Source organism: Apium graveolens, chromosome 3 (assembly GCF_009905375.1).
Source record: "Apium graveolens cultivar Ventura chromosome 3, ASM990537v1, whole genome shotgun sequence".
Taxonomy (NCBI): Eukaryota; Viridiplantae; Streptophyta; class Magnoliopsida; order Apiales; family Apiaceae; genus Apium; species Apium graveolens.
Genome location: NC_133649.1, coordinates 131665935 through 131675226, shown reverse-complemented (window position 1 = coordinate 131675226; position 9292 = coordinate 131665935).

Below are 9292 nucleotides of genomic sequence, written 5' to 3'. Positions count from 1 at the left end.
TACTACATCAGTCCCCAAACCTCAAGATTTTCCAATTTATACAACCCACACATGAACTACTAGCTATACTTAAGTTTCATTAACTATAAACAAGATTTCAAAATCCAAATCACTACAAATCCAATCCAAACTCTAAACACACAAGCATCATGCTTCTCATTTACTATAACCATCAAAACCATCATAATACTCAAAGTAAAGTTAGGGTTTGGAGGTGTTATACCTTCCTTGGAGTGATTAGAGTAGCTAGGAAGTCTTAGGGAGCCTCCTACAAGCTTGATCTTTCCAAAGAAATCAAGAACACAAAGTTAGGTTTTGAAGTTTCTAAAAGTTAGATTGAAAGAACTGTCAAAACGAGGGTCTTACCATGCTTATTTGGACGAGACTTGTGAACAAGAGTTGTAGGACATCTTAATACCTTTCTAAAGAGCTATAGAACATACTATTTGAGTGAGTATTGAAGGAGATATGGTAGTTTGAAGTTGCTGCTCTGGTTTTTGCCGAGAGCTTTTGTTCTTCGAAAGCAAAAGTCAACTTCTAATTTGTATTTTGTGATTTGTTTTGCCTTGGCTTGGTTGCTACCTTTTGTTTGTTAATTAAATTGTTACCATGGTAAAAATTATGTGGCTCACAATCAACCAACCAATCCTTCCCACTTTGTCATGCTCATGTCATCTGCTTATGTCATCTTGTTATACTTGTCTTCCTCTTGTTGGTGTGATGACATCATCATCCATTAACCTCTTTGATTAACCACTAATTACTTGGCTAATGACCGCTGATCTGTTATACGGTTCGCTTAACTTTCGTTCTCGTTTATCGTTTGAGGGATCATACCCGGGATCTTATTACTTGGGTTCCCCTAAACCTTTCTCAATATTTTATATTCCTTTTATGATCCTCTCTTATAATCCTTGAATTAAATCCTTTTAATCATGTTACCTTATACTCAATTCTTTCGGTATCTGGTGGATTTTCGGGAAAAATCAAAGTGTTCGAATTTGAATTCTGACGATCTTTACATACACTTATTTACTTTATGGAATACTAATACGATCTTAGAATTTCCATAACAGTACTCCTATATAGCGTGGTCTGATAATTTTTCTTAATCAGCATCATCAGCAAAAGTTACTATCCATCCGTGTTTCAAAAATTCCAAAAATTGGGGTTATTACAGTCTCCCCTCCTTAAAAGGATTCCGTCCCAGAATCGGATAGAAAATGAATAGGGATGCTCTCTTAGCATTGCACTTTCTAACTCTCAAATAAATTTTCCTACATTGTGGTTCTACCATCAAACTCTGACTAGTTTGATAACCCTTCTCCTAAGCACTTGTTCCTTTTTAATCTATAACCCTTCTTGGTTGCTCTATATAGGTTGTGTCTGGTTGCATGTTTATGTGCTCACATGCCCCTAATTGCCTGACATCCGAATTACACTTCCTTAACATTGATACGTGTACCACGTTATGAGCTTGTTATAGGTTCGGGGGTAAGGGCTAGCTCATATGCTAACTTCCAATACGTCTTAATATATCCAAGGGTCCAACAATTCATGGGCTTAGCTTTCCTTTCTTTCCGAACCTCATCCATCCTTTACAAGGGAATACCTATAACAGCACTAGGTCCCCTACTTCCTATTCTTTGTCCTTTCGTGTCAAATCAACATACTTCTTATGTCCATCTTGGGCTACTACCAGCCGTCCTCTGATTAGATCTATTATATCCTTGGTCCTTTGGACTACTGCGGGTCCGAGCATCTTGCGCTCTACAACTTCGTCCTAACATAAGGGAGATCCACATTGTGTTCTCTCAAGGATCTCATAAGGCGATATCTCGATACTGACATACGATCTATTTTTGTAAGAAAATTCAATCCGTGTTAAGTGATCATTCCAAATTCTTTCAAGTCTATTGCACAGAATCTCATCATAGCTTCTAGCATTATAGCTTTTGCTTCTCAATACCCATTCTTTTCCAGTTCATAATCGTTACTATCTTCCGTTCCTAATATTATACTGGTTATACTTTTGCTCGTTAGCGTTCTATAACCTTTTAATAACCACGTCAACCTTAGTGTCACGAATGTGTTTCCATTCCGAATACCACCATACTCATACTACTCCTTTTCTAACTACTTCTATCTTCGAAAGCTTGATCCATCATATAGAAGTAAAGGAATTTGTTGAGAGATCACTATGATCATGAACACTTATTTTATTGCATAGTTAGTACAGAAGGTGGCCAGCCTTTAGTACTTGACAAGCAATTAAATAATAGATGGTATCCTACTAGGCTTCTATCACAGAGATAGATAGTCATTCGGCAATACCTCCCCTTCTGGAAGGGTTGTTCTTCTCAGCTTATATGAAATGAAAAGGAGAGAAAAGAACGAATTGAAGAGAATTGTATATATATAAAATATACTGCCACAAAATATCTTGCTTGGTATCTACCTCTGAACTATAGAGGTTTGTCATAGGAGAACAAAACATATACGTATATATATTAACATCAAGTATTATAGCATCATATTTCACGTGTCTGATTATTTACTATTCCTTCCATCATTCTATGGACCCATGCTCTTGCTCGAGCTTATAAACAATCACCTTTGAAACTCCCTCGACATCGAAAATCGAATATGGGATTTCATTCTAGACGTCATCGTTACTAGAATTCTATGCTTACACCGCAACCTTCCTCGTATAGTAATACGACTCTCTATTGATAAGAAGGAATAAGTATTCAATAGGTAGATAATCGACTTAATTAGCCTATCAATGATAACTTATACACCACCACGACCCGAGTAGTGGTACTCACTCTCAACATAAATTCCAATACAACTCTCACGGTTGTAAGTAATCGGCTCATTACTCGTAAAGTCATTCCTGCATTACTATGGCCCACCGTTGACCTACTGTAGTCATTCATTTTCCATGAATTTTTAATAGCTAACCATACGGAGTCCATTCGTATCATATCGAATCCTTCTAAGGAGGTAACATAATCACCATTCATGATTCATGAAGAACATTCCTGATCCTGACGTACATACCTGACATGAAGCAGATAAAATTGCAGAAGAGTTTCAATCAAAGCAACGATAGCAGGCTAATACCATTATTAACCATATTTCTTTACTGGGAGACATGAAGCTCAAAGGTTCATTTAGTCCTTTCGTAACATGCTCCTGGCTTATCTCAAGATATGACCTACTAAGATAGAAAGCCCGCTCACGGCGATTACATGAATTAAATCTTTACCAAACTACTATTACGGTTGAGTACCGCACAGTCATCAGAAGGAATGTCAATCTTTCACACCATAATACAACCTTCACAGAATTAACCATTATCACTGTATTCCTCTGGCACGAGCGCCGATAATTGTCCTCTTACACTTAAAGTGTTGGCCACCTCTTTGGCCTTTCCTGATAGTAAAATCTCCTTACAATCAATGTCATTTTAACCACCTCCAACTAAATTTTCTACCTCATTTCAATCACTGCTTATGTGAAAATGCTTCTCTTAAGTCCTGGTGAGAAAAAAAAATCACCATTTTTCCATAAGTCATTGCCTTAGTCTTTAGATGTGAACATTGCCACGACTGACTCTCGATCATACTTAGGACGTCTCTTATCTTGGGTCCTTCTTGTTTTCAACAATCTCGACCCTCATTGGATCGATCTATACTTTCTTATGATTCAACACGTGCCCCACCTGGCATTATTATAATTACGTCATATTTCCTTCTTCAAAATTTCTATTCTTAAGAACTTTGAATATTACATTTCTCCTTGTAAAACCTCTAAGGTTATCCTTAAATCCTTCATCAGGTACACCCTAGGCACAGGGCATATCAAGATACCATTTACTAATACCAGAATCATTATCTATATACTTCTGAAAAATTTCTCCACTGATCCTTAAAGGTTGTTGTTACCTTAATCCTTTCCAATTCATACTGTCAAAACTCATGTTGTCCCTATTAAGGGTGAAATGCCAACCTTTATGCATTCCCCTAGGATTCATTTCAAGTTATCGGGGTTTTATCCTTAATTCCACCTTTAAAAGATACTTACACTCTTCCATGGATAAATCAAGTCATATATACTTGATAGATTACCTTATTCAATCATTCCCACCCAGATAGTCTATACAAATTTCACAATAACATCATTATTAAACTGAGGTCAACCTATATGGCCTCCAAAAGATAACAACGGTTTTTTTTCGCTTTGCTTGCCTAATTTGGTAATGACAACATGGATGTTCTGGAAGATATTGGTCGTGTTCAACGTGAACTTCTTCTTAATAATTCCTTATTTACTTTTATTGTTTATCTCAACAGTCATCTCAATGTTGGGATATCTTTCATACCTGACGTCTCCCTTTCTGGGTATCAAGCCACCGATCTTACACTTCACATTCTTGAAGGTCACTTCCTTCATCCAATTTTCCTAATTTCTTACTTCCTTGTCTCCTCAGTCTATCCGCGTCTCATTATTTATCCTTCGAACTATCTCAAGGTTTCCTCGAATCCTCCCAACTTACAGGGGATAAAATATATGTATCTCTTATGCCTTCAATCATCAATTTTAACTCATGGTGAATCACCCTCATCCTGACGATTACATACTTTTCTATTTCTATTACTACGAGTCTTTAGGGTTTCCTCATACCCAACTCCCTTATCATTCCTCAAACTCTATTGCCTTTATATTCCTTTCCACTTCAGTTTCTTTTTATTTTCCTTTCTCTTATCATTATTTCATGAACCAACACAACATAAGCATTGATTTCAAACATCCCGTCATTCTGGATTCGTGTCCTCAGAACGAATCTTGACAACTTTTACAATCTTAGATTCATAATTTATCATACTCGTCCGCCTTTGTTTCGGCTCTAAAGCTTCTACACTATTTCCATAACCTTGGGAAGTACTTTCCCGAAACAATTGACTGAACTTTAATCAGTTTATTATAACCTCCGGCTCCGTGCCTTTCTTGGTCTTTCACCAGCGGGTGGCCTCTCTCTTAGGAGGGTAAATGACAAAAACAGTCTTTTATGATTCGTCCATAATTTAGAATCTCAAATGATTCCTATATTTCCTTTAGCCAGGCTCTCGCCTCTACTGGGTTTGCTTGTTCCTTGGAACTCTGAGAGCTTAGCAACTTAAAGGTCCTGAAAGAATTTCCCACCGCACTGTCTCCTCAGGGTGGTGGTTGGGGATAATAGTCTAAGTTCTTTTTAGACAGGTCCATGAATTGTCGTATAGGAGTACCGTCTCGGGTCTGCTTTCCTTACTCGACTTTCTGTTTCCTTAGTATGAAATGTTTCATCCTTCTCCCATACTTGGGGTTATCTTATACGTTAAAATCCTTGTTTTCCACTTCATTATGTTATGGGCTCCTTCTTTCTTAATGGCAACCTCCCTGAATATCACATTCGGGGTTTGCCCTAAATCTTATTCCTCGAGCTATGGATTTCATCTAAGATCTCGTCCTTAAGCCCTTGAACGTTTGGAACCCAAATTCTGTAGGAATACCTCATTATTCACTTATCATATTTCTCAGTATTAATCTCTTCTCCAGTCATTGGCTTTCTGCCTTCATTCATCATTTTTTTTGGCACCATATGATCTTTTCCAATAATTCGGGCTGCATTACAATCTCAAACAGCTTTTCAGTACCGGCTCCAGTTACCTTCACTTCTATTTCCATTTTTTTTTCAAAATCTCTTATCAACTCTCCCAAAGACATTATCATCTTGAGTCTCTCCTTTTTACTAAGGGCATCAGCCACCACATTGGCTTTCCTTGAATGATAAAGAATCTCCCAATCATAATTCTTGATTAGCTCTAACCGCCTCCTCTGGCGTATGTTGAGCTCTTTCTACGTAAAAATATACTAGAGCTCCTATGGTTTGTGTAAATCTTGCACTTCTCTCCATACAAGTAGTGCCTCCAATCTTTAGGGAAAAACTATTGCCACGAGCCCAAGCTCATGGGTGGGGATATCGAATTTTATATTCCCTTAATTGTCTTGACGCATACGCGATTACCTTGTTGTGTTGTATAAGAAGCACCCAAATTCCTTATGTGAAGCATCACTACACATCACAAAATCTCCTTTTCCATCCGGCAACGCCATCATAGGGGCCGTCACCAATCTTTGCTTCAGTTCTTGAAAGTTGTTCTCGTATTTCTCTGTCCATTCGAACTTCTCAGTCTTACGAGTAAGCGCGTTAAAGGGGCTACTATCTTTACGAACTTGAACGAACCTCCGGTAGTAACCGGCCAATCCTACCTCTGGTAGTCGCCCTAATCATAGTCATCAATTCCTCAGTGGTCCTTTATTCATTCATGTCAGGATCCTCCATGGGATTCTTCTCAGAAATAATCCCTTCTAGGACAACATCCTCAACCGCTACATCCTCAATATGAACATCATCCAGTCCCGCGTTAGGACGCTCTATCGGATCCATAATCTGATCTCCAATAATTAATAAAACATTATCGCGTTGTTGCTCCTCAACCTCAGGGTTCGGAGTCCCGCTACCATGTACGATAACGAACTACGCTTCTATCACGATAATTATAAGGGTTCCCATAAGGGTTTTAACTGTCAATACTACGTTAGGTAGTCCGACTATGAACTTGGAAAAAGTCCTTATTATCTTAGTGAACTTATTATTTTAACGTCACATCATCTCTTAGGTTTATAACGCTTGGCTCTGATACCATTTCTGTAACACCCCCAAATCCGGGGTCGGGGATCCGGGTTGTCACGAGTTCTATTTCCCTTAATAACACCCAATCTTAATAAACAATCAACTACTCCATACTGTGACCCCACAATAAACACACACAGCACAAGTTATAGTCTCAGAGATGAATATCCAAAAATAACACGAGTCATTTTATTCCACAATTATATGCCATTACACCTTAAAAGGGTTTCTGAATAAATTTATATTTCTTTGCCATTATTACAATTCATAAAGATGCATAAGTCCGGTACATCAAAAGTTGAAAGCCTCGCCTATTGGTAGTTCCTACCTCAGCTACAGCGACATCAATTCTTATAGGAAACTGCGAAACGTTTCCTATCCGCTCGCGAATTGGGAGCTTGGTCCTGTTCATCTTGTCTATCTGATGTTGTGTGATGAAAGAAGAAAGCAAGGGTGAGCAACAAGCCCACCGAATTAGTATGTATAATAATTTACAATATATGAGCATTCTCATAGTACTCAAGAAAGTCTTGGTTAAGAAGAAATGAACCAAGTTGATATCTTAACGCGACCAAGTCGCAAAATATTCAGTATATACATACATATATACTTTTCACAATCTTTGAAATCCTCTGACATGTATAATATACACAGAGTTCCAGTTTATAACTGTATAAAAATATCGTTGCAAGGTGATCTCATATATCTAACCTTGTCTCAACGTTTTTGTGAAAATCTTTGTCATGCATAAGATAATCATTAACCAGATATAAGTTGAAAAGATGAAGTTACAAGATACTCCAATATACTTATATCTTTTCCGAATACTACTTGAACTACCACCGTTCAAGGTATCATCAGTTTCAAAAGTTCATCACATAGATGAGACTACAAGAAAAGACTTGAATAGATTCAATCTTTGAAATATCATTTGAAAGAAATGAAGTTACGAGATACTTCATTAAGTCCCGATATATATATACCTATATATATATATATACATTTCATACACTCCTTGAAAACCTCTGTTAAAATTATAGACAGAGTTGCAATATCCAATGAATTTTGGAAAGGAGAAAACCTTGGCATAAACCTGATATCTTGCTGATCAGGCAAAGATACCAATAAGTAACATTTTCTACTAGTAGATGGACGAATTCCCCACTGGTCATCACCTTGGCCACATTAGGACCTATGTTGGACTGCCACTTACGCATTGATGGACTCCCACTGAGCCACTTACACTTTCATGGACGCCCACTGAGCCCATGTTGCTTATGCCGACTCAATTAGATGAACTTACTTCCCGAACGATGGGCAAGTAATCCAGATATTTTCTCAAAACAGCAACCTCGTTGCGAATGTAAAATACACCACTGAGCCGGATCCCTCAGGTTTTGAGCGGGTATTTCAATCCCCTTCGAAAGGAAGATCTTAAATATAAAAATGAGTTTTGGGATCCGCTCTAACTTTTAAAAATCATTTTGAAGACTCGAAAACATTTTTAAGAATGTTTGGAGTAATGCTGATTTAATGAAATAAATCAGTCCCGATATATTAGAAAATATCTGAATATTATTATTTAAATAATATTCCCATAAGGATAATCTTTATAAAAATAATTTGAAGTAGAAGTTTTAAAACTCATTCTTGAAATAAACAGAGTCTTAAGTCCTCGAATGAATATTCAAAATAATATTCATTAAATAAAATAAACGGAGTCATAAGTCCTCGAATGAATATTCAAAAATAATATTGATTAATTAAAATAAAGTTATCGAATAAACCTTATTCGATTAATAGTTTTGAAAACTATATCTATATATTATAAATATATATATATATATAATATACTCGGGAACATCGACCCCCGGTTTAGAAAATGTTCACCTTTGGGTCCCCTATACTAAGGGTATACGCAACTACTGCTTATCTCTATCATAGGTATTATGCAACTTATAAGCAATTGAATCAACAATTAGATATCAAGATTACGAAACAAACATGCATATATACCATATTACATGCTCCAATATATCGCAAGATTTGCTAATAACAATCATGCACTTATCACAAGATAATGCATATACATATATTTACATCACAACAACAGTATAACGGGTAGAAAACTTGCCTGAGTGCTCCGGGGTAGACTTAAGCTTAGAGTGGGTCCGGTAACCTATGAACAACAACATAAGCCGGAATTAAACCACGGTCGCTTAAGAAACTAGACTTTAACCAATTGAACCCTAACGTTTGCTGATGGTCATTTCTACGCTTAACAAATAACATAAGTCGTTCGAGTCCCCTCGGCTCCATCATTTTTAATAAATTAACCGTTACGAATTTTAAGGCGACGCTTACGCGAATACCCTACCAACTGCCTAGTACACTTTACATAATTGTTTCATACTCCAATTAGTCATTTAAGGGTCTTAACCAAGATTTTAAAGTAAGGCGAGGGGTAATGGTTCGTTCACTAAATGCCGTTACTTAAAACGGTCGTTTCTCCTAAACCGTACATCGGATTCAAGCGAACCACATATCAAAACG